Source organism: Saccopteryx bilineata, chromosome 2, assembly GCF_036850765.1.
Source record: "Saccopteryx bilineata isolate mSacBil1 chromosome 2, mSacBil1_pri_phased_curated, whole genome shotgun sequence".
In the NCBI taxonomy this organism is placed as follows: Eukaryota; Metazoa; Chordata; class Mammalia; order Chiroptera; family Emballonuridae; genus Saccopteryx; species Saccopteryx bilineata.
This window is the reverse complement of record NC_089491.1, coordinates 54,613,748-54,641,664: the sequence shown is the minus strand read 5'-3', so window position 1 is coordinate 54,641,664 and position 27,917 is coordinate 54,613,748.

The window sequence follows — 27,917 nt, the reverse complement described above, 5'->3', positions numbered from 1 at the left end:
TATGTGGAGAAGTCACTATTCTAAAAGTCATGTACTCAGAGGCTCATTTATTGACAGAAACCAGATATGATCAAAATGAATGTGATTTTGACTCAATAATCAAATATTTATGAATAGTTGACAAACTTATGTTTTAAATATGATATATGTTGGCTGACATGGTTATTGCAATGTTAAATTATGAGAGCAAATCTTTAAATAAAGTATTTCTAAGAATTACTTAAAGCCTCACATTAAATATATAGTAGAATTTAAAAGTTGTAATGAGTGCCTGACTAGGCAGTGGTACAGTGGATAGAGTGTCAGACTGGGACACAGAACACCCAGGTTCGAAACTCCAAGGTTGCTGGCTTGAGCAGGGGCTCACCAGCTTGAGCACGGGGTTACTGGCTTGAGTATGGGATCATAGACATGACCCCATGATCACTGGCTTGAGCCCAAAGGTCACTGGTTTGAAGTCCAAGGATTCTGGCTCGAGCCCAAGGTCACTGACTTGAACAAGAGGTCACTTGCCCTGCTGAAGCCCCACATCTGCCCTTGGTCAAGGCACATATGAAAAACCAATTAATGAACAACTAAGGTGCCACAAAGAAGAATTGATGCTTCTCATCTCTCTCCCTTCCTGCCTTTCTGTCCCTCTCTCTGTCTCTCTTGCTAAAACAAACAAACAAACAAACAAACAAACAAAACAAATACAAAAGTTGTAATAAGGAAACACCACTCTCTTACTATTATTTTTAAATAATAATTAGCTGACATTTTTTATGCGCTCACTGCCAGGCACTTTGCTAAGAATTTAAAAATATTTCTTCAAGTCTTTCTTTGTACAATCCTAGACATTAAGTATTACTATCATCTTATTTGTAAATGAGAAAATATAGCTTACATACATTTATGGAGCAATTCGCACAAAGGCACACAGTTAAGTTATATGTTGTAGAATAGGTTAAAAATGTAAATCTTTAAGAATAAAAAAATCTCATAATTTTCTTACTCATTTAAACACTTAAAAATTAATTTCAAAGTAAACTGAAGTTCATAGAAAAAGTTAAGTAATAATACAAACTACTCCATTTATTTTACACCCAGATCAATTTTTTGCCATTTTTATTTTACCTCTTAATACCATGTTTTTCTTAAAAACAAGGGCAATATTTTTTACAAAACACAATTCAATTATCTAATTAAGAATATTTTACATGTATGCAATATTTTTATTTAATATGCAATGTATTCTAAAATTCATTAATTGTTCCAGTACTGTCAGTTGTAGCTATTATAATTTTCACTGGGCTAAGATCCAATATAGGGCCACTCATAGCAGTTAACTTGTGTGTTTTTATTCTTCTTTACTCTGCAAATGTTTATGACATGATTATTTTTAAATGTACAGGAACATTGTTTTATAAAATGCCTCTCAATTTGGATTTTTCTAATGTTTCTTTATAATTAAATTCAGGTTATCTATTTTTGGTAGGAATATGCTTTAAGTGATGTTGTAGTCCTCTCCATGTATCATTTTATGGGGTAGCTGATGCTAGTTTGAGCATTATTTAGAGTGCTTTCTTGGTTAAATTGGTTTTTATCATGTTTTTCATTATAAACTTACTATATTTCCATTCATAATTAAAAATAATACATAAAATTATCTTGTTATTTTCAAATTCTTTGATATTTTCAGTATCTTTGATTGTCTTTGCATCCTTTAGAGTTCCTAATTTAACAAATTATTACTGTAATTGTTTCAATAAAAGGTGATCTTGTATTATTTCTTCTATATTTATTGTCATTCTTTTTTTTTTTCCAGAGAGAGAGAGAGACAGCAAGGGAGAGAGATGAAAAGCATCAACTTGTAGTTGTAGCACTTTAGTACTTTAGTTGTTTATTGATTGATACTCATATGTGCCTTGACTGGGGGTTTCTGTTGAGTCAGTGACCCCTTGCTCAAGTCAGTGACTTGGACTCGAGCCAGTGACCTTAGGCTTCAAGCCAGCGACCTTTGGGTTTAAGCCAGTGACCATAGGATCATGTCAATGATCCCACACTCAAGCTGGCTCCCTCAGGATTTCGAACCTGGGACCTCAGCGTCCAGGTCTATGCTCTATCCTCTGCTCCACCACCGGTCAGGCTTTATTGTCATTTTTTATGAAAGAAACATTCCTTTTTTCACATAAAAATTATTATTATTATTATGGATTTAGGGATTCTTATTTTATTCAATGGTTTAAAATTTATATTTTTATTACTTATTTTAAATGCTCATACTTTCTAAGATTTATCTATTGTGTCTCTTCAAGCAACTTCTTTAAATTTTTGACATTTGTCAACCACTTTTAAAAAATAAATACTGTCTTAGTTTCTAGTATAACAAGATGGTCCAAGCAAGATGCATAATGAGATGGTCCAGAGTGGACTTCTTCATTCTGTACTTTTCAAACTCAGTCCTAGAGTCAGCTATTTCTCCAAGGTGTCTTGATTTCTTGCATTCTGAAAAGATATTTAAAAACCAAGATTTCAATGCTAGGTATGCTAATTGCTGACAGGGTATTTTAGCCCCGGAGACTTAACACTTATCCTCGGATATACAATCAACTCTGGGCAAAACAGAAAAGAATTGTAAAATTAAGTCTTAAGCTTATAGTATTATTTTCTCAATAAATACTTATGGGCAGTGGGAAAAATATATAACAGAAACTAAGTTATAAAACAGGGTTCTAGATATAACGTAATTTCGTATGGTTCCTCATAGAAAGACCTTAGATGTTGCCACTTGTTCTAACAAGTAATATGTTAAATACTATAAAAAAAAAAGGTAAAGCAATTTTAGATCTGAAAGAGAAGGGAGGACACAGGACAAACCACTGCTGTCAAAAGACAGACAGGTAAATACAGGAATTTGATGTGGTTAACCAGGAGCTGAAACTGCTATGGGAACCAGTGCCAACAAAGGATAACCTGAGCAGTACTTGAATTGTTGGAGGCTCTATGAGTCAGAATTAAAATTTCCAGGGAGATCTAGTCATATCCCCCTGCCCCATTCACACTATATTGATATTTTCCTCCAGGAGCTCAAGCAAGTTCCCACAGTAAATAGAAAAACATTTCCGTCAGGCTTCCATTAGGGATAGGGGAAATGAAGCATTGGAATATATGAGAGCTCTTTGTTCTTAGCAAGGCCTTCCCTAAGAAGAAACTACATAACTAACCATAGTCTAACCAGCTGGGGTATTATCAGAGCCTAATTAACCTGGAGAAGAGAAATGTCTAAATTCAGTCCACTCTAGCCATCCTCTTCCACATAAGTGGAGAGGAAAAACCTGAGAAACACTTATGAAGTTCATAGTCCAGAGGCAAAGTTGCATTAAAATACTGGGACCTAACCGTAGAATTCAAGAATACGTCCCCTCTGGCCCACCTCACCACCATATTGCCAATGGCCTATTGAATACAGTTCCTTTTGCTATGTATATCATGTCCAGTTCAAGAAAATATTACAAATCATACTAAAAGGCAAAAGACATCATTAGAAGAGAGCAAGCACTAGAATTAGATATGGGAGGGATATTAGAAATATCAGACTGAGAATTTAAGACAACTATGATTTCTATGTTAAAGGCTCTAGTGGATAAAGTAAACAGGATGCAAGAACAGGTGGGAAATGTAAATAGAGAGATAGAAATCCTAAGAAAGAATAAAAAAGAGATGCTAGGTGTCAAAATCACTGTAATAGAAATGAATAATATCTTTGATAGGCTTATTATACACTGGATATGGCTAAAGGGAGAAGCTCTGAGTTTGAGGATATGTAAGTATATTATTTTATTCTTTTCAAAAATCATATTCATAAAATGGCAACATGATAGTTTTGTTTTATAACTCTGTTGGAGTTTCAAACAAACAAGTTAAAAATAAAGAAGTATAATTTGTCAGAATAAAGTATCTTGATATTTCTAAGAAACTATTTGTACAATTTGTGCTTTATATTCCTCAACCTTAGATCCTGATAAATATATAGCCTATTTATTTATTTTGGGTTGGGGGAAGGAAAAGAAAGAGCAATATGCAAGAAGAAAAAAATCTACTGGTAGACATACAATAAAGTTTCCACTGACCTTGAAGCTCCAACTACCATCTGATTGTTTTGACACTGTCATTGGAACAGAAGGTAAAAATAGGAGTTACTAAACTAACAGAGATGGTAAACTGACTATCGTAAATAGCTGTGAATGTGGTACATATTATGCCCAAAAGAAAGTAAGGCTGAAACCTGGGGGATTGCCAGGATGATCTGGATATTACCTTGTTTAATCATATGGATGTATAGGAAATATACCCAAGAATAAAAGCTCAAACTTCTCAATGAGCCAGCTCATTGTTCTTCTCAATGAGCCAGCTCATATCTACCAAGTCTGTTGGAGGTGAAGAATGCTCAGTATCACTGGTTGAGAAACAAAATGAAACAATATCAAATAAGGCTTTGGATTAATTAAACTACAGTGGCTGGAACTATATAGCTCATATTGTTAACCTTAAACAATATATGTAGAAGGATTCTTGCTTTTTTCTGAGAAACGGATTTAGATCAATTGAATTGAATGGGGGGTGACATGGGATCTGAGTGGTTCAAGGCGTGAACTATATTAGATGGATACCTCTTGAACTTGCCTTCAAATATTCTCCAAGTAATCTTATTACAACCTCTGCTGTGGTGACCTGTTCTATTTTGTCCAGTCAGCTTTACACAATGAAATGTGACAGTGTTTTAGTATAGGTGTGGGATGTGCACCTCTCAAATCCTATTCAAGGACTGGCACTTACACACGTATAACCAGAAGTTCAATGGCATTAATACTCTGAGGGGCAGGTCGCAAGCAGTGAATAAGGGAGCTGACTGATAGTCTTTCTTTAGGCAAGTCTGTGAATATACGTCATACAGTCCATGGAATCAAGCATCCAGTTTTCTGTAGAGGTGGCCGATATAATAAAGCCTCTTTCTAACGGCTCCTTATTACTATTTCCTGTTTTACTCTTTCTGTTCCAGACTCCTATTTTCTAAATTGCACTCCTAAACAAACTCCTTGAACTTAATTAAACCTTTGGCTCAGACCCTATTTTCTTGAGAAATACAAGTTATATCACAGGCTTGTTAGTGCCTAGGTAAATGAGCCAGTACTCTCACAGATTACAGAATAGATTGGAGAAAGCAAATAAGAATTCTTGAGATTCCAAAGACTGAGAAGGCTAGTGGCCAAGATAGTTCAGACTCTCCAGGTGTATTAAATTACTAAGAAGGCTAAAAGAAGTATGAAAGAGAGAAAGAGAACAGACCATTTATATGAACTGACAACTAAGGACCATGGCTAAGCTATGAGTATTAAGAGTATATGGAGTTCAAAGAAAAAACCAAGAAAGATAAGTTATTCCTGAACAGTAACCAGCAAGAACAAAGAATAGCTTATAAACCAGATATTACTCAATCTATGAATTCCAAATTTACCCCATAAGACTATATATCATTTCCAGAAGGTTATGCAAGAATGGGAAAATACTGATTTTTTTCTTTGTATTTTACCAAAAGAGGCAGAGACTTAAACAAGTAAACTACCATAAATTAATCATAGATGATTTCATCATCAGTGGAAATAATTATTCAAGAGCAAAATTAATTTCAGACAGATAATTATTGTTTTAATTAAATTCTAGACACGAATTTATAAACTGAAAATACAAATTTTCATCTTACTAAAGCAATACACCCAAGTCAAATGGTGAATTTTTAAAGCAGATTTTTTTAGTGTTCTAAGCAAAGATATGCTAACAAAATAATATGCTATCAGCATGCATAGCTTTATTTAATGGGATATAGTATCATATATCTTGTGTTTTATTTGTTTTGCAGGTGAACAAACCAGTAATTCATCTAGAAGGTATATAGAAGACTCTAGTTTTCCCTTCTTATTAATGAATAGTTGTAACCATATAATTTTATCTTTATATACATTGCAAAGAAAACCATTGGGCTGGATTTTGCTATTGTCAACTTAAATGGAAAGCTGCATTTTCCAGAATTACCCTTTCTGTAAGTTTGAGGAGTGGGGGTGGCCAACGAAAGAACTCTTGTGAGATTTGGAAGTGGAGGGAAATAAAGTACATTACTTGTAGAAGTTCATGGATCATCCACTGTGACATGCAGGCAAAGAAGTCCCCAGTAGTCCCAGTTTGCCTTCGTACTTCTTTGCTGTACCTTCAATTCATCTTCAGGACTGAACACCCTGCTGATTACTAAGGTCCCAGACCCAGCGAGAGATGTCTGCTAGTGGAGCCACAGAGGTGGCAGCACACCCAAGAAATAGCTTTCGAGATATATTTCACTGCATATTCCTTTGCAGTCTCATTTTGAAGTTGGATGTGCTTGGCTCCTCAGATTTCCCTGTAAACTCTGACTTATTCACCCATAGCAGGGCTTCAGTAGGAATAAATTATTTATTCTTTCTTTGATCTTATGACTTCAACTTCCTCATTCCAAATCTTCACTTCCCAAGCTTCTTTCACATGTTGTAGGAAGGCTAATCCATATAAAAAATTCTCCATTCACATAATAGTTCATGTATGTCTGCTTCCATGAAGGAACTCTGACTCATACAACTCCAAACTAACCCCCTTTTTCCTTGAGACAGACCCTTATTTGTTGAGCACCCATTTTAATGTAGGGTCTGGCTTATGCACTAATAATGAAAAGGTCATCAAGATTACTGGAAATGATTTAAATCACAATGAAATAGTAACTGCATGTTTAAGTAGGTAACTTCAATCTAAAATTCATTTCACAATTTAAAGACATTGATGATTCAAACATCCAAACCTTGTTCAATCCTGAGAAGTATAAATAATGCTTCTTTGCACCTAGCAACACCCTCAGCACTGAGTCTGCTTTCCAAGTCTACTGGCCTGTATCTTTGGGGAGTACAGAGTGGTGACCGTAAGTCTGAGCCTGCTTTTACTGGTAGAACAACTCTCACTATTTTATCTGCGTCTGTTATGAAGAAAAATATATTACCATGGATCTCTTAAACCCAGACCAGACATTTGAACTGTCATTTTCACCTCTGATTTCCATCAAGGTTCACAAAGCTTTTAAAGGCACTCAGTAATGTATCCTGTATATCAAGATCCACAAAAGGCGACGTTTCTGTTCTACAGGGGTGAGAGGCAGAGCGCTGGACTCTTTGTAGTCCACGACCAGGGAGTTCAAAAGAACCAACAAAGGACTTTTTTGCAGCCAAGGACTTTTTTCTACGACTTTTATTCTGAGCAAAATGTATTCAGCCAAGAAAGAATGGGAAATAGTGGTCTTAAAATAATTTCTGCAGCAGAAACTGGATTTCAAATGATATAATGAACTAATGTGCAGTAAAGAGATGGAAATAATTAGCTCCGACAAGGCATTTGATAGAGTTAGCAGAAAAATAATTGATCTATATTTTATGTGATCTTTTAAAAAAGGACTATATGGGTAAATTAATAAAGTCTTTGATACTTATAATAAAATACAGATATGTGATAAATATTGGCATACAATCTTGTGATATATCATATATACTTGAGTTTGATTAGAATTCAGATATTTGTTCTTTTTATGAGCCTAAGACTGTGCTTTTTTTTTATAATGGAAATTTCCATTTTCCATTTAGAGATGCAAACTTAGTACATACGTTTATTTTTTCAGTTTGTTATTTATAACTTTTATAATTTCACAGAGATGCTGACAAAATTTACCGAATATAGACACAATGAAATTATAAACATTAGAACAAGAACTAAATGAGACCAAGACTGAAAAACATATTTACCTGCGTTGTCAAAATTGGAGCTATTCTTTGGACACTTGGTTTACATACTTTAAGTCCTTTAGTTAGCTATAGCATGGAATTGTGTTGATCTAGCCATACTCTGAATTAGGTGTGAAGTTAACAGAAAATTTTTATTTCCTTAGCACTAAGCCAAATCACAGAGAATAAAAATCAATTGCCTCAGAAACCACACAGTTCATCATTTATGTCCCATCAGGCTGTTTCCTGAGGGCCCTTCATGTCCTGGTGGCATGGCCAGTAGCTTTGGACTACTACTTCTACTTCACATGGGATGTATTTTTTAACCCAGTGGATTCACAGCTATTAGATGATTAGTTTCACTACTCTAAACACTGGCAGTTTTACTGTCTACTGCCTGGAGCTTTGCCCCAATTTTGATATCCATTTGATCTAAGGCCCTAAATGTAGTTTTTTGGGGACTTCAGGACCTATCTCTCTCAGACTCTATCTGATCTTAGTGCCCAACTCTTGTTCAGATGTATGTTCCTATACTTAAATGTGACTATCTGCTACCCTGAATGGCAGAATTGGAAAGAATGACCATCCATTCAAATTTGTTTTCTCCACAGGAATTTATCCTTTGCTCTTCTCAACTTGATTTAAGCATGTTGTTTTCAGTTCTCCAATCAAGTGATTCCTCTAAGTACTGACATTGTAAAATGTCTAATAGTTTTTCACAAGTATTCAGTGATGCACACTGTAAATTAAAATACATATCATTTTAATCCACATTATCATCTTTAATAATAACAGTGATCACTATTATTACTTCCATTTTTAAAGCATAACTATGAGTCAGGACAGTGATAATAGGAACTGAGTTCTGTTGTATAACCCCTGGAGCTGTTTAGTGCACTCCACATAGCAGCCATAAAACAACTAGGCACTTTAAAAACAATTCCTTATTTAATTTTGACAGTTACAATACAGGATAGTTGTTATTACTCTCATTTTATAAAGGATGGATGTAAAGACCAAGAAAATTTAACCTCATGCTCAAAGTTATATAATAAATAAACTGTAAAATAAAATTTAATTTCAAGCTTTATTGCAATCCTATGTGTTTGTTATTATACCTAGACTTTGCATTCGTTTTTGAAAATCATATATAGTATGTACTGATTTAATACATAAAGGGAAGAGCTATTAGCCTATGCAAATCTTTCTTACAAATATTTCCTACATTTCACATATTATATTTTATTAAACTATTAAATATTAAGGAGAGGGGTAGTAAGAGAACAAGCAATTTATGAAGATAGGAGGCAATTTATATTTGTCTTTAATGACAATTTTTTAAAATCTTTATATTAACTCTACTATAATGTCACTATCATTTACATAAGAATATTTTCAAGGTAGGCATATGAGCTGAGCTAATCATCAATAGATTACACTGGTTTTTCTTAGACACTCTTCTTTAGCCTTCTATTAATGGTAGAGAGCACATTCTGGGACGATGCTTGACACATTCATTTACTGGTTATTCAAAGACATAAAAAATAGAGCATCAAAACATTTTGGAGCTTTACAAATACTCTTACAGGGGAAATACACTGTTGGCAATAAACTGATTTTACTTTAAAAATTTTATTTGAAGACCATATGCTAACCCAAATAAACTTTTTAAAATAAAAATTACTATTCAAACTTATTTTCTTTTATTTATAGCTTTATACAAATTAAAACCCTAAAGGTTATTCCTGATTCTGTTTTGTGTCTGTACTTTTAAAAATTAAGTTTATTGGGTGACATTGGTAAATCAAGTCATATAGGTTTCAAGTGTACATTTCTATGATACATGATCTGTATATTGAATTGTATTCCCACCACCCAGAGTCAAATAATTTTCTGTCACCATTTATTTAGCCCCCTTATTCTCCACCGTCTCCCTCCCTCTTCCCTCTGTTAACTACCATACTGTTGTCTGTGCCTGTGAGTTTTAGTTTTATACCCCACATATGAGTGAAATCATATAGTTTTTAGCTTTTTCTGAATGACTTATTTTGCTTAGCATAATATTCTCAATGTCCATCCATGTTGTTGCAAATGGCAGTATTTCACCTTTTCTTGTGACTGAGTAGTATATCATAATATATATATACCACATCTTCTTTATCCAACCCTCTGTTGAAGGATACTTTGGTTGTATCCATATCTTAGTCATCATGAATAATGCTACAATGAACATAGGAGTGCATATATCTTTGTGAATAAATGTTTGAGAGTTTTTCAGGTAGATACACAGAAGAGGGATTGCTGGGTCAGGTACTAACTCTATTCTTAATTTTTTGAGACTCACCATACTGTTTTCCATAGTAGCTCTATCTGTTTACATTCCAACCATCAGGGAATAAGGGTTACCTGTTCTCTATAACCTCTCAAACACTTGTTATTACTTGCCTTGTATAACAGCCTTTCTAACAGGTGTGAGGTGGTTTTTCATTGTAGCTTTGATTTACATTTCCCTAATAGCTAGTGAAGTTGCGCGTCTTTTCATATACCTGTTGAACATTTGCATGTCTTCTTGGGAGAGGTGTTTGTTCATGTTTTCTGTCCATTTTTTAATTGGATGGTTTGCTTGTTTGGTATTAGTTTCTGAGGCCTCTATATATTAATAGTTTGAATAGTCACTCCTTGTTAGATATGTTGTTTGCAAATATCTTCTCTCATTGGGTTGGTTGCTTTTTTTGTTTTGTTGCCAGTTTCTTCTGCTGTGCAGAAGCATTTTAGTTTAAAAAAGATCCATTTATTTATATTTTATTTTTACCTTTAGTTCCCTTGCCTTTGGGGTCAAATTCATAAAAAATTATCTACAACTGAGGTTCATAAGTTTAGTACCTATGTGTTCTTCTATGTAATTTATTATTTCAGTTTTTATATTTAGGTATTTGATACATTCTGAATTAATCGTTGTTCATGAGGACAAACTGTAATCTAATTTCATTCTTTTGCATGTGGCATTCCAATTTTCTCAACACTATTTACTAAAGAGGATTTTTTTTCTCTATTTTGTGGTTTTGGCTTTTTTGTTAAAAATTATTTGTTCATAATCCTGGTCAGATAGCTCAGCTGGTTAGAGCATTGGCCCGAAGCACAGAGGTTGCTGGTTCGATCTCTGTTCAAGGCACATACAAAATCAGATCTATGTTCTTCTCTCTCTCTCTCTTTTTCTCTCTCCCCCACTTTCTCTTTGGCTAAAATCAATGAATTAAAAATTTTAAATAAAAAAATAATAAATAAAATAAACTTTCCTTTAAAAAATTACACTGGGGAACAAAATTTATATTGCGTCCACAAAAACACTTGTTCTTACCTAATTCGAGTGTGCTCATCTCAAATCTGACATTAGTTTTTCTCTGTAAGCTACAGTTTTTATGCAATTCAAGATTTTAGATTTTCATCTTATTGTAAAATTTTCAACATTTAGTTTAACATAATGAAGTAGAATGTCTTCTTGGGCATCATCTTTTGAAAATATAATAATTTATATAATGTAGTAAATACACTAATACACTATAAGATATTATTGCATCAGAATTTGTCTACAATTTCAAAATAGAACATATTAAAACATTTAATTTAATCATAAAATTTGCGCAAAACTTATTTAAATTCTATTCAGGTAAAAATTTGCGTTTCTAGCTCTTTTGTTTTATATTCATTGAGGACAATCTCATTTGATGCTCCAGCAGTAGTCTGCTCATCAGTAACAGCTCCAAGATTTACGGGAAACTTATTAAGGTGACTGTTCAGGAACTAAATCTTAATGTTCATGTTACATCCAGTGTTGCGGAAAGCCACAAGCATCCTTTGAACCAGAAGTTTATAGTTTTCTGCTTTTTTGTTGTCAAGGAAGTTCTTTGTAACTGCCACAAAAGACTGCCATGGTGCTTTTTCCTCCTTATTCAACTTCGTGGCAAATTCTTTGTTACATATGAGGGTTCGAATTTGAGATCCATCAAATACACTTGCTTTTATCCTCTCAAAAGACAAGGCAGGAAAAGCAGAAAAAATATGTTGAAAGCATTCATTTTCTCTATTCAAAGCCTGAACAAACTGCTTCATTAAGCCAAGTTTGATGTGAAGTGGGGGAAAAATTATCCTATCTCGACTAACTACAGGTTCATTCACAATATTTTGCATCTCTACTTCCAGAGCTTCACAATTCTGCCACTCCTTCTGTGTCCAGTGTTTCTCCCGAGCTTGGCTGTACCACAAAAACAGAAAGCAAGAATACTTTGTGAAACCTCTTAGTTGTCCTAGCAGGAAATTTACCATTTTAAGAACAACACAAATGATCCAGTTATACTCCTCATTTTTCAGAAAGTTTAGGACAATTTTTATGTCATTATAATCTTCTCACAGATGAGTTAAATAACCAATTGGAACTGCTTCATAAACATTGCCATTGTGTAGGAGAACACATTTCAGACTCCGTTTAGAGCTGTCAAGAAATAGCTGCCATTCTGTTGGACTGTAAGTGGTAACACCTAGCTGGCTGAGAAGACTACTGATATCATGACAGTAAACAAAGTGTTTGTCTTTGGAAATAAAGTCCACATAAAGGTTTTCATGCTTCCTGAAATGGGATACTTTAGCTGACCAGTAAAGTACATTCTTTTCTTGAAGGTGGAGGCTAATAACTCAGCTGCTTTCTTTGCTAGGCCCAAATCTCTTTCTAAGTCATTCAATTTGGGTTGGCTAAACTGCTGAGGGGTTAATGACTGCTTGGCATCAGAAGAAGACCCTTCAGATTCTACAACCATTTCCTCATGCATCTTATCAAAACACACTTGATCACCATGTTCACTTTCTTTGTCTTTAGAAGAAATAAAACCATTGAAAACTAGAACCGGGAGTGTCTCAGAGTGTGGGATAGGTCATATTGCTGAAGGAATATTAGGATATGTGATCATATGCCGTTTTTTCTTGCTGATGCCCTTTGTATGGATCAGACAGAAATAACAATCACTGCTGTGGTCCTTAGGTTCACACCAAAACATGGGAATACCAAAAGGCATTCCTTTGCATTTTTTTTTGTCCAGTCATGAAGCATTTCCTCACAATTATGACATACAATATGAAGAGCCCAATTCTTGTTTTGATTGCCAAGGGGAACTTGAAAATAGGCAATATATGCACGTGTCACAAATGATGAAATATTGCACCTTTGACGTTTAAGTGTGTAACAGCCATATATATAACAGAAGGTGACAGGACTATTCTTCCATTTACGCCTACTCAAAGAAGCCATGATTCAGTCTTAAAACAAAAGAAGAGGGTGTTTTTAATCAGATAATAATTTTTTACATTTAAAAACAACTACAATTATGTAAAAGTGATGTTTGTAAAACATTAATTGCCTTGTGGTTATGTTCAATCCAACAGTTGTTGCCCTTTAACTCTAATTTAAAAACCAATGCATGCCATTTGCTGTAACAAAAGAATTTAAAATTGCACAAAAACTAGAGCATGCACCAAAAAATGGATTTCAGATTTAGAATTTGTGATACAGAAATATATAGAAAAAGTTCTAAAATCTCATGCAGCAGAAAATGAAAAAAATTTGTTTCCCAGTGTTATTTGCTCATATACATGTGGTTTTCTTTCTGGTATATCAATTCTTTTCGGCGGTCTATGTGTCTGTTCTTTCTACTAGTACCATGCTGCTTCGATTATTGTACTTCTGTAGTATAATTGAGTCAGGTAGTTTGATCTCTGACTTTATTCTTTTTCTCAGGATTGCTTTGGATTTCGAGATCTTTTGTGGTTCCATACAAAATGTTTTGTTTTGTTTTATTTCTTTAAAAAATGACATTGGGATTTGGGTAGGAATTACATTAAATCTGTATATTCTTTAGGGAATATGGCCATTTTAACTTTTTTTTATAGAGACAGAGAGAATGTTAGAGAGAGGGACAGATAGGGACAGGCAGACAGGAAGAGAGATGAGAAGTATCAGTTTTTTATTGCATCTTTTTAGTTGATCATTCATTGCTTTCTCATATGTTCCTTGACCTGACTATAGTAGACTGAATGACCCCTTGCTCAAGCCAGTGACCTTGGGCTCAAGCCAGAGTCCTTGGGCTTCAAGCCAGCAACTTTTGGGTTCAAGCCAGCAACCATGGGGTCATGTCTATGATCCCACACTCAAGCCAGGGACCCTGCTCTCAAGCTTGTGAGCCTGCACCCATGTTGGTGAACCTGCATTCAAGCCGGATGAGCCTGTGTTCAAGCTGGATGAACTTGTGTTCAAACTGGTGACCTCAGGGTTTTGAACCTGGGTCCTCCATGTCCCAGTCCAAAGCTCTATTCATTTTGCCACCACCTGGTCAGGCCATTTAAACCATTTTGATTCTTTTAATTCATGAACATGGAATACCTTTTCATTTTATTGTATTTTTTTAATCTCTTTTAATAATGGTTCATAGTTTTTAGTATATAGATCCTTCATCTTTTGTTAAGTTTATTTTTATGTATTTTATTATTTTGGTTGCAATTATAAAAATAATTTTTTAAATTTCTTTTTCTGAAATTTCATTGTTAGTATATAAGAAGGCAGCAGATTATTATATGTAAATTTTGAATCCTGCAACTTTACTGTATTTATATATTTATTGCTTCAATAGTTTTTTCAATTGAGTTTTTAGGATTTGTTATTCATAGAATTGTGTCATCTGCACAAAGTGACACTTTTACCTTTTCCCTTCCCAGTTTGGATGCCTTTTATTTCTTTCTCTTGTCTGATTGCTCTGACTAGGACTCTCAGGTTTATGTTGAGTAAGAGCGGTGAGAGTGAGCATCCTTGTCTTATTCCTGATATTAGAAGAAAAACTTTCAGTTTTTAACCATTAAATATAATATTGGCTGAGGGTTTGTCATATATGATCTTTATTATGTTGAGGTAACTATTTTATACTAATTTTGTTCAGTGTATTAATTATAAATGCATGTTTTATCTTATCAAATGCTTTTTCAGCATCAATTAATAAGGTCATATTATTATTATTATTTTATTAATTTGGTGTATTACATTGATTGATTCGCATTTGTTGAACCATCCGTGTGCCCGCAGAATAAAGCCCACTTGATTGTGATGTATAATTTTTTAAATTGCATTGTTGTATTCAATTTGCAATTATTTTGTTTAGGATTTTTGCATCTGTATTCATTAGAGATATTAGTTTGTAGTTTTCTTTGTTGTGTGTTGTTCTTTTCAGGTTTTGTTATCATGACTGTTTTTGTCTCATAAAATATCTTATAAAGTATTGCCTCTTTTTTAATTTTTTTGGGAGAGTTTGATATAGATAGGTACCAACTCTTCTTTGAATGTTTGGTAGAATTCATTAGTGATGCCCATAAATTAAACTTGAAAGGGCCATTTTAAATTGTTTGTTTACAGTGTACTATGGCTATGTAAGATACTATTGAAAAAACTGGATGAAATGCACAAAAAAAACCCCTCAATATAATTATGGTAACTCTTATGATAAACTATTAAATAATGAAGTTATAAAAATATGAAAAAGTTATACAAATTATTTTACTAATTGTTTTAATTCACCTTTTTAAGTGTAATTAGGCACATGGTTCTCTCTAGGTCTTCACTACTTGTAACTTCATTAATCACTATACAATTAATTCTGTAAGGTGGTCATATTTACCCATATGTGAACTAATTCTAGAACTGTGGATGCTTTAGTGGCTAGGATATATGCTATTAACATGGTAGTGTATACAAGAGAAATTTTTTAAACAAAGGAAGAACACACAAGAGGGTTTCTAATTGTGGGAGAGGATTATGAAGAACCATAAAAATCATTTAAAAGTATATTTTTAATTGTTTAAAATCATAAATTTTCTTTTTTCTACCCAAAAAATATTTATGGACATCTATATAGCAACATTAAAAAATTTAGAAATACAATTTACATTTCATTGGAATGAAACCATGGGGTTAAAAGGCATTTCTTAATTTTTTTTCTTATCATCATCATCATCCTTGTCATCATTTGACAACTTTTTAAAATCAAATACTGTTCATAGTATTACATTTTATATTAGATCTCTTAGATTCTAGTTAGAACTATTTACTCATGTTCAATAAAAATATTTAAGCTTAATTGAAACAATTCAACTGATTTATAAATCATGAATACACTTAGTATTTTAATTTAGAAATATGTTCATAAAAGAATGACATTTTCTTGTTATATTTTAAAGTATTGTGTTAATACTCAAGTTTCTCCTCATTTATTTTAAAATTTCAATTATGTTCTGGTCTTTTACTAAAACACAAGGATGATAGATACATTGAAGGTTATACTTTAGTAGGAGGAAAAAAAAAGTAATCAAAATAAAATTTAAAATATATAGTTGCAGACTGCAATTAGAATTATAATTGCAAAAATACAAAGCTATCTAAATAAAAAAAAATTGGGGTTCTAGTCTGAGCCCTGTCATTAACTACCACTGAAATATTTAGAAACTGTCATGTTCTTATGGATCAATAATTTCTTGCCTGAAAATCCTATTTTGAAAATATTTTTATTATATGTATACATAAGCAATTTATTATCTATGATTGATTTTTATGTCTATTTTTAAGAAATTTCTAAATTATACTGTATTTATTTGAAAAAGACCAGTGTTAACATTCACAATTAAACACTTTTTCTGTATTGTAAAAAATAAAAAATAAAAATAGAGCATAAGACAGTATGGATGCAATCCTAAAGCCATATTTTAAAGGAAAATAAGCTTATTACATTTTGTCCTACTACCTTATATTCCCACTGTTTTTAAGGTCGAAATTGCAATTTTCTTATTGGGGCTGAGATGCATTTTTCTATAGATAGATTTTTTTTTTCTGAAGTGAGAAGCAGGGAGGCAGAGAGACAGACTCCTGCATGTGAAAAACCCGAATCCACCAGACACGCCCACTATGGGGCAATGCTCTACCCATCTGGAGCGTTGCTCTGTTATAATCACAGCTGTTCTAGCACCTGAGTTGAAGGTCATGAAGCCATCCTCAGCACCTGGGCCAACTTTGTTCCAATGGAGCCTTGGCTGCGGGATGGGAAGAGAGAGAGAGAGAAAGAGAGAGGGAGAAAGAAGAGGGGGAAGGGGGGAGCAGATGGGTGCCTCTCCTGTGTGCCCTGTCCAGGAATCAAACCTGGGACTTCCTCATGCCGGGCTAACACTCTACCACTGAGCCAACCGGCCAGGGCCACTGGATAGATTTTTGAAATAAGATTTCTTTATGTTATTTTAAGGATTGCACTACATATGATAAAGAAAAAATTGCTTAAAATGAGATTTACATGATTTTTTTTTCGGCTGGGTTTTTAGGTCACAGCTAATTTATATTAATTGCTTTGGTGTTGAACACTACATATTATTTCTTACACAACTGTGCTATGTGAAGAAAGTGATTTTTATAACCCCCAATTTACAGGTGAAGAAACTGAGATTTAATTGCTACCTTGACTGCTCAAGGTGTCAGTCAGAGAGGGCAAAATCTGAACCAAGTTAAACTGCCTGTACTGTTTGCAAACCTAACACCAGGCAACTCTGCCTTCCTAAGCAAACATCTGAGAATGGCCTTAACTTTTGGATACTAACTAATGTAGACCTTATCTTCACTTACATGGTATTAAGTTTGGAAGACACTTTTTGACAGTTTTAATGTGTTAAAATGTACTGACCTGCCTTCCAGCATTTTCAAATCATTGTCTTTTTCGTGAGTCTAAGAATGGGATTATCGTGGACTTGTTAAAATGGCAAGAAAACCTGTAGGTTGCTTTTAAAGAGTTATGACCCATTTTTATAAGTGTGCAATGTACTATTAAGGTTTAAGGTCAAGAAAAGGGTATCCTTGCCTTAAATTTGCAAATCTGTATTAATGAGCCTCAATTATGGCCTTTACTTGCTCTATACCAGAGTTGGAAGAAGACTCTTAGTCCCTTAAAATTTAGAGTTCCAGGAGTCCTACGTCATTTGATTCAACTCCCTGTCTTCATAGGAGCATTTAATTGGGTTAAAATCCATCAGTCCAAATAATATACCAGCATAATTCTAATTTCAAATGAATTTTAGAGTAAAATATGCTAATAGGAAACATTGCTTTTTTACAAAAGTTGTTTAAGTTACTCAGAATAATGTTAATTTTTAGATACTGTTTTCTGTAAATTTATTATTTGAAATATTAATTGCAGAGAAAAAGAGGAAAGAGGAGACTAACCTCTAAGAAACACTCTGTATTACTATTTTATACACAACATTTGTTTTATCTTAATAGAGTGGTACAAAGGTAGCAGTGACATTTGTAATTTTTCAGTGCCTTTAGTAAATTCACTTTAACTGTATCAACAGTTTATAAGTGGTATTATTTTAGGAAAATAGATTTTTCACTTAACATTTTTAAGATTGGTCATTTAACAGTTATAGTCAATTTGTTCTCAATCTTGGTTAAACATTAGAATTGCATGGAGGATTTAAAGGGAAAAATATTAATGCTGTGATCTCATTCTAGGCAAAGTTAATTAGATTCTACAGAATGAAACTCTGTTAATGCTAATGTTTGAATGCATCTTCCCCCAACGTAGGTAATTTTAATGACTCATACATAGTTTCATCTCTTTTCTAATTTACTGACGTCCAACTGTGATCTTTCTATTCCTGTGAGAATATTTACAGGCTCCCCCCAATAACTTTTACTTCTTTTAAAAAATTATCTTTGGCCCTGGCCGGTTGGCTCAGTGGTAGAGCGTCGGCCTGGCGTGCAGAGGTCCGGGGTTCGACTCCTGGCCAGGGCACACAGGAGAGGCGCCCATCTGCCTCTCCACCCCTCCCCCTCGCCAGGGCGCTGGGGATGGCTCTGGTCACAGCAGAGTGGCTTGGCCTCTGCCCCAGGCGCTAGAGTGGCTCTGGTCACAGCAGAGCGACGCCCCGGAGGGGCAGATCATCGCCCCTGGTGGGCAGAGCGTCGCCCCCTGGTGGGCGAGCCGGTGGATCCCGGTCGGGCGCATGTGGGAGTCTGTCGACTGTCTCTCCCCGTTTCCACCTTCAGAAAAATACAAAAAGAAAAAATTATCTTTGCACATTTAAATATATTTATACCTCAATTACTTGATAAACCAAATTTTGATATTTAACACATTGATTACTCATTAAAATAAAATTTTCCTTCATTTGCACTTTCTCAGTCTTTTATTTTTTTTATTTTTATTTATTTATTTATTTATTTTTTCATTTTTCTGAAGCTGGAAACAGGGAGAGACAGTCAGACAGACTCCCGCATGCGCCCGACCGGGATCCACCCGGCACGCCCACCAGGGGCAACGCTCTGCCCACCAGAGGGCGATGCTCTGCCCATCCTGGGCGTTGCCATGTTGCGACCAGAGCCACTCTAGCGCCTGGGGCAGAGGCCACAGAGCCATCCCCAGCGCCAGGGCCATCTTTGCTCCAATGGAGCCTCGGCTGGGGGAGGGGAAGAGAGAGACAGAGAGGAAAGCACGGCGGAGGGGTGGAGAAGCAAATGGGCGCTTCTCCTGTGTGCCCTGGCCGGGAATTGAACCAGGTCCTCCGCATGCTAGGCCGACGCTCTACCGCTGAGCCAACCAGCCAGGGCCTGCACTTTCTCAGTCTTTTAAATCGCCCTATATTTAGTATGCATTTGTCTATCATTGTGATTTAATTACAACCTTTTAGGTTCAATTTCCAATATAATTGTATAAGCTTTTCTAATAGTATAAAGCACTGAGTAGATTATCAACAACTATGTGCCGAGTGGCATTAAATTTGGAAATTTGATAATGTAGACAGTATGAAAGAAATCTGGAGAAAAATACAATACCTCTTTCTTAGCGAGGCTTTGGGGTTTTTTTTTTGATTGTTTTTGTTTTTGTTTCTTGTTCACTTACATCCTTCTCATATCATCCTTTTGTTGGTGTTTCCTAGGGAATAAGTCTGTTTTATAAGTAACATATTTATATCAAATTCCTCTCTTCTTATATCTCAAGACTCATCTCAAGTTTTACATTCTGTATGAAGCTTTTCCTCCTTTTCAGAATTCATCTATTTTGTGATTCTACAGTACATTGTATAAATTAGTCATTGTCCCTCTTATTATTATTTTTTAAATGTCTGGTGCTTGAGAGCAAACGTAGGCTTATTCGTTTTAGTTTATCAAGAATCTTGCCTGACCAGATGGTGGCACAGTGGATAGAACGTCAACCTAGGATGCTGAGGACCCAGGTTCCAAACATGAGGTCATGGTCTTCAGCACGGGCTCATACAGCTTGAGCGCGGGCTGACCAGCTTGACCTTAGGGTCATCGGCTTGAGCGTGGGATAATAGACATGACCTTATGGTCACTGGCTTAAACCCAAGGTAACTGGCTTGAGTAAGGAGTCATTGGCTTGGCTGTGCTCCCCACCCCCAGTCAAGCACACATGAGAAATCAATCAAGGAACAACTAAGGTGCTGCAACTATTAGTTGATATTCTCATTTCTCTCCCTTCCTGTTTGTCTCTTTTCCCCTCTTTCTCTCTCTCACTAAATAAAACTATGAAAAACAAACAAAAACAACAACAAAAAAGAATCTTGAACCTGGTTGTCATTAAAAAAATTCTTTTATTCAAGGGATGGAAGATTCTCTGGTAAAAAGCCTATTTATACTGTTGACCTTGCTAAATTTCAAAGCTATGTTAAGCAAGCAGAACTTAACTTCTCCCTTTACCCAACTGGATGCTGACACAGTAGCAAACAACTTTTAATTTGAGACTGATGTGCAGGGTTTCTAATTATATTATTAATTTTCATTTCTTTTATAGTTATTTTTTTAAGATCTTTTCTGGAGATGGGAAAATGCATACAATCCCATGAATAGTCCAACCAAGTAATCATCAGAAACCTACCTTCATAGGATAACCAATATGCATATGGAATAAATTTTTCAAAGTGTGACAACCTTCTTTTTCTTCTTTTTTTTCCTTCTTCTATTTTTGTTGTTGTTGTTGTTGTTGTTGTCGTTGTTGACTTTATTGGATATTTTTTTGTATCTAGGTCAGGGCCTAGATTCAATTTTGCATTTCTATTTTTCAAAAAAGTGTTTCTTTTTATCTCTGGGTTATGCACAATCTTATATGAATTTTAAGGCACATTTTACTTCAAAAACTTTGTAAAATTTCTGCTGCTTGCTAACTATGAATGCCATTTTTAATATATTTTTAAAGAATTATTTTATTATTTTTTATTCATTGGGAGGAGGGGAGGCAGAGAGACAGACTCCTGCATGTGCCCTGACTGGGACCACCCGGCATACCCACTAGGAGGCGATGTTTTGTCCATCTGGGGCATTGCTCCAATGCTTCACAACTGAGCTCTTCTTAGTGTCTGAGGCAGAGGTGGTGAAACTATCCTCAGCGCCTGGGGCCAACTGACTCCAATTGAGCCGTTGCTGAAGAAGGGGAAGAGAGAGAAAGAGAGAGAGAGGTAAGTGAAAGGAGGAGGGGTGGAGAAGCAGACGGACACTTCTCCTGTGTGCCCTGACTAGGAATTGAACCTGGGACATTCACATGCTGGCCGACACTCTACCACTGAGCCAACTGGCCAGGGCCTTCCGTTTTTAAGTTTGATACTTTATTTGCATCAAACTAAGATACAATGTTTTGCTTTATATGTGTTATTTGAAAAAGAAACTGCCTATATATAGTTAATTCTATTGTACTGGTATCAATAAATAATTGATTCTTAAATATAATTTGTAAACAACTATTTTTTTATTTCCACTGATTTTTTTTCTTACCTGTTTGTGATGTTTTTAAAAATCATTATGAAGGGAGTCTTAGAAATAAAACTGAGTTGCAAACTGTGTCTTTCAAAGCTTCACAAATTCACTTATTTTGTCTTGTGCTGTTTTGTAAAATTTGCCCTAGTATTTTGCTCAGCAAGATGACAATATTAACAATATATTTCTCTAAACTGTTACCACAAAGCTATTATTCACGCAGAGTTACAACAGAGTTAATTTTGGGAGAGAGCTGTTCAAAGAGACCCAGAGCTGTAGCGCTTATGAACACCGCCTTTTCTGTTATTTCTAATTAGTGTGAAATGGTTCCAAACCGGAGTCAGCCCCGCGGAAGTCTGAGCCGCACAAAGCCAGGCTCGTTAATGGACACAGGGAACAGTTTTGTTTTGCTGAATAAACAACTGTGTCATAAAGCCTTTTCAAAATGAATACTATCTGATTTACCATGCTCCTTAAATGTTGACAGTTGTTTATATGGCTTCAAGTTGTTTTATTAAAATTTAAAAGGCTTATTATTACCACTCAATAAAGATGCTGATATGTTTGCAGTGTTCCTGCAGGAGGACCGTAGACTTTCCTAGGAAGACATATTCCTTTCTCTTTCTATTTTATAAATTAACTTTCTTCTTTTGTTTTGTGTGTTTTGGATGCATGGCTATGGTTCTAACGTTCTCATCACACCATTAAAACAATTTGGCTATCAATAATTACAAAGTTGTATGAAAATTTGATTACTACTTTTTCTACAAAATTTAGTTTATCTTGTATTAGGGATTACTGTTCGTTTGCAATATATGTTCCCAGCCTATGCTGCTAGTAATATGTATATATTGCTGTTTAAAATGTTTTAAATATAGCTCACATCTGCAGATCTTCAGATTATTTGCATTAGATTAGTTAATTGGACAATTGCATCTGATTGAGAATATAACCCTGATTTTTCATTTGAGATTCACTACAGAATAACCCAGAGAACTGACTGTACATTATTAGAGAAACCACACAAATCTTGGTCTTGAGTTTGCCTGTGATCGCTTGGTAACAATGTATGAAATTATGCTAAATTTCTGTTTCTTATTGAGAAACTTCAATATGTCTTACATTTACTGTATCTTTCTAAAATGCCTAGCAAATTTTAAGTACATACACAGAGTGAGTGCTCAATAAATGTTTTTTTTTAATTTATGAGTGTATGTCAGAAATACTGCTTCCTACATGCAAAGTAATTTGATAAGCTAAATTGCTTTAAATGAATGCCTTTAAAATATGCTCACATGAAATAATACTTATTATATTATGCTAAATCTCTAAACATGAAGTTTCCTTGCTTGTACTATTAGCTACAAAGCCATTTCAGATTCAGATGGCAGAACACTTGAGAGATTATAAAAATCATAATCCCTTATTACCTTGACGCTGGAATTGTGCATTCCTTTTTAGGTATGAATCACAAAATATAATTCTAAATAAGTTTTTCATTCTGAAATTATTTAACAAGTGAAATGCTAACTGCTATGGTGAGTAAGGTCATGATAGTCATGTAGATAAAAATGAAGTTTTGATAATTCCTTTTTTTTACTTAATTTACAAAAACCTAAATTCTGAGACATATTCTTTCATTATCTTTGCTAGTATTATCATAATATTTCCTTGCTGTGTATTCACAAAAACCAATGAGATATTTAAAGAAAATAGATAAATAGCTATTGGTAAAGTTGTAAATATAGATTATTTTAAGCATAGACACACATATTTATACATGTTATGATGTGGAAAATTGTTTAATATTAATTTACAGTAATCATTTTCCCTAATAGTCTTTCTATACAGGGTGGAGGCAAAAGTAGGTTTACAGTTGTGAGTGTACAAAACAAAAAGTTTATTCTTGAATTATTAATTAGTTGTGTTATTTTCCATATGGACAACTATGAACATATTTTTTCTCCACCCTGTAGAGTTTATTATTCCTCTGTTTCAGCTGTATTCACTGCTTAAAGAGCAGAGTTTCAGCAAGAACATGACCTGAGAGGTTTTCACCTTTCATATTAGTATTTCCCATAGTAAAATCTCAGTTCCTGCAATGTCCTGGTTCTCTACCCATAAAATCTCAGTAACTTCAGCATTTTACTCAAAGATCTATAAAGAAATGTTCTCTTATTAAAATATGCTGCATTACAGGTGAGTAAAAGGAAAAGTCTACATGAATTAAGAACCTTAATATAAATTGAAACAACTAAAAAGAAATGCTGCATTCTTCCTAGATACTAAGTTTTTATTTGCTTGACTCTAGCATCTCTACATATATGAGGTAAATATATCATTTTTTAACCTTACAAACTCTGCTTTCATTTAAACAAGTTGAGTTCAATTTGCAGAGTTGTCCTTTTCTATTTTGCATTCATGAATAAATACATGTTTTTGACTGGACTAGAACTTTTCCCTCTTTTTTTTTTGCTTTGTTTTGTTTTTGATATTAGTTTCCTGCCCCCTTGTGGATTATTATTGTTTCATTACTAAAATCAGTATGTGAAGGGCAAAACAAGATCCAGTTTCCACTGCGTGTCTTTTTGAAACACTGAAAATGAAGAAAATTAAAAATAAGTCAAAGTTGCAGCCAAATAACCATAGAAGAAAACTACAGTTTTTCTTTTCACCTTCTGGGTTTGCATTTCAGCAGTATTTTAAAGCTTATTTCTTGGCACCACATGGTGAATGTTTAAAATATCTTTTTCCAACAGAAATATACAGATTTTTTGCAAGGTAACAATTTACTAGACCCGAATTTAGATGTCAGTGTACCATAATCTGGTGGTAATCTGGACAAAAAATTAAGAGAACAAGTAACATGTTCGTTCCTTTACTGCATTGGGGTAGACCTGGAGTTCACTTACTAGCAATGTGAAAGTGTTTATTTATTTTAATTCTACATTTACAAGGTAATGCTGGGTGAAAGCCAAACATTACATATTTTTAACATTGTCACAGTGGAGGGGTCATAGATGAAAGAGATGCAGTGAGAATTCACTACCTAATGCTCCTCCCTGTACCATAGGATTCCCTTACCTGTAGTTAGCCTAATTAAACTGGATAGGGGACTGTTCTTAATTGGTTCCCTGCTCTATTAAGTAATGCAGATTTTCTTTCCTAGTTGTATAAGGTATCTTCTCTCCTTGGTCATACCCTGCATACCTGAAAATTACACATTTCTGTAATCCATGCTTTCATTTATTTATTTCCTCTGGAACTATGAATATTTTATTGCCCATTTATCGCATTAAATAATGCTACAGAACCCCATAATTTACATGAAATTGATCTGAGTAAAGAACAGTTTTTAGATTTTTTTAAATTCCAGATTGTTTTAATGCCAACTTTTAAAATCGGCAATGTTAGTAATAAAGCGCTAATATTTACTGAGTTACCTGAGTTGAATCATGCATTATGCTGACCATTTTCTCATCTATTTTCTCAGTTTAATTACTATTTCTGATGGTGGATAGTGTGATTCACATTTCATCTCAGAGATAATGAGACCCACTGAAATTAAACAGTATTCTAACCTGGAACTATATAGTTCCATGCAACTGATTTAAATCATGTTATTTAAATATAACATCATTAAAAATCTTTTCTACAATGGTCAAGCCATAGATCAATCCTGAATCACATAACAGTTCCTAATGAAAACAACAACAAAAACTTCAAATTAATTCTTTTTCACAGTTGATTTACAATGAAAAATCTGTGCACTTTCATTCTTTTATATATGTTGTTCTTTTGGATTTACTGTTGTTGTTTATTTTTAAGAAGCTAGTTATTTTGTTTTGTTGATTTTAAGTTTCTTTGTTTTGCTTTGTTTCCTTATTTATTTTGTTATCTCAAAGATTCTGTATGTTCTGTCTTATAAGCAAATATACTAATAATTTGACCTTTAATACTTTTTTCCCCCTTTTCTTTCTTTCCTCCCCTGACTCCTTCCCTTCCATTCCTCTTTCCTTCCTATTACCAGAAAACCTATATGGATGACTTCATCAAATTTCCAGCTTGAGGTCCTGAGCTGGCTTTTATCAGGTCTGAAATAAGAACCCAAATTTCTGATTCTGAGGCAAGTCCTGAATTTACCTATGCTGTATTGTTATTTTTCAGAGTAGAGATTACTTTTTTTTTTTTTTTTTTTTACAGAGACAGAAAGAGAGTCAGAGGGAGGGATAGATAAGGACAGACAGATAAGAATGGAGAGAGATGAGAAGCATTAATCATCAGTTTTTTGTTGCCACACTTTAGCTGTTCATTGATTGCTTTCTCATATGTGCCTTGACTGTGGGCCTTCAGCAGACAGAGTAACCCCTTGCTCAAGCCAGCGACCTTGGGTCCAAGCTGGTGAGCTTTGCTCAAACCAGATGAGCCCATGCTCAAGCTGGCGACCTCGGGGTCTCAAACCTGGTCCTTCCACACCCCAGTCCGACGCTCTATCCACTGAGCCATCGCCTCATCAGGTGAGAGATTACTGCTTAAAAATTAATTTACACAATCCTGAAAGTTATTGTAGATCATAAATTGTCCTTCCATATAAATTCAAGATTCCAAACCTCAGACTTCAAAAACATTAGTTTTATTATCATTATGTGACTTCAGAAAATCATGAAACTCAAATATTTGTTACAGGACTCAAATTAAGCAAGTAATATTCATCAACAAATGAAACTTTTATGAAATGGTAACAATTTGTTTTTAGTGGTGGTCTCCATTTGCTCTCAAATACTCTAGTATTTTGTCCTTATGGAACATTTTTATTTTGGCTGCAAAACAAATGAAAATTTCAGATCACATCAGTAAACCTCTGTCTGCAAAAATATAAAAGACCAACATTGTATGCTATTTACAGTAAACCTTGTCCTCTTTGATACTTACTCTAGGGTCAAACTCCATAATAGTGTGATGCGTAGTACTGTTGCCTGACTTACGTGGCTATGGTGCTGGTGCAGGAATGTTGCAAAAGAAAGAGATTTAGGATTAAGACTATTTCCCGTATTTCTTCACCAACTTAAAAACTTAGAAAAGAGGGCCCTGGCCGGTTGGCTCAGTGGTAGAGCGTCGGCCTGGCGTGCAGGAGTCCCGGGTTCGATTCCCGGCCAGGGCACACAGTAGAAGCGCCCATCTGCTTCTCCACCCCTCCACCTCTCTTTCCTCTCTGTCTCTTTCTTCCTCTCCCGCAGCCAAGGCTCCATTGGAGCAAAGTTTTGCCTGGACGCTGAGGATGGCTCTATGACCTCTGCCTCAGGCTCTAGAATGGCTCTGATTGCGGCAGAGCGATGCCCCAAGATGGGCAGAGCATCGCCCCCTGGTGGGCATGCCGGGTGGATCCCAGTCGGGCACATGTGGGAGTCTGTCTGACTGCCGCCCCGTTTCCAATTTCGGAAAAATACAAAAAAAAAATTTAGAAAAGATAATTTCAGAGCAATTTTTCAATAATCTGATAGTGGAATAGTATTGTATTTATAAATGGCTACCACTACAAATAAAAAAGCCACACCATAAGGGGTATTTGAGCAAAATAATAGCATCAGATTTAATCATATTGCAATATTAATACTTAAAAATTTGGAAAAGATGGCAAAGCATACTAATTTGCATGTTTTGCACTTTATTTAAAGCATTATATTTTAAAAGTCTCTTCCAAGGCTTCCAATTTGAAGTCATCAGCCAAATATGTTATCATTTACAAAACATGTACAAAAACATCTATGATAATCAAAGGCTCAATATAGTTGTTGCTTATCAAGGCGGCTTCCAATAAATGATATTCAAGATAATATTTGTATTCACAAAAGCTCCTTTTTAGTGAGTTTGACTTTCAGTTCCTTAATATCTTTATTACAGCTTGTTTTTTATTATTCATAATTGTAAGACAAAACTCTATTGACATAGTGTTGCTTTTTTCAAAGTATTCTTGTTTAAAGTACAGAACTTTATTTTGCTAAACATAGTCATGCAAGTAATTAGAGGTGGCGCTAGCATCTTAATTCCTGCAGTCTCACTCCTTAACCACTTAAGCAGTATATGTTGCTTATTCGAAGTGATTGTTTGGTAAACTGGCTCCGTATGCTTTGGATATGAGTTTTCTTCACAAGGAAAACGAGAAACTATTTATCTTGAAAATACTATTCATTTCAAAGATTTACATGTCCAAACCAATATGACTGAATTATTTAAGGCAATTGGATTGATTA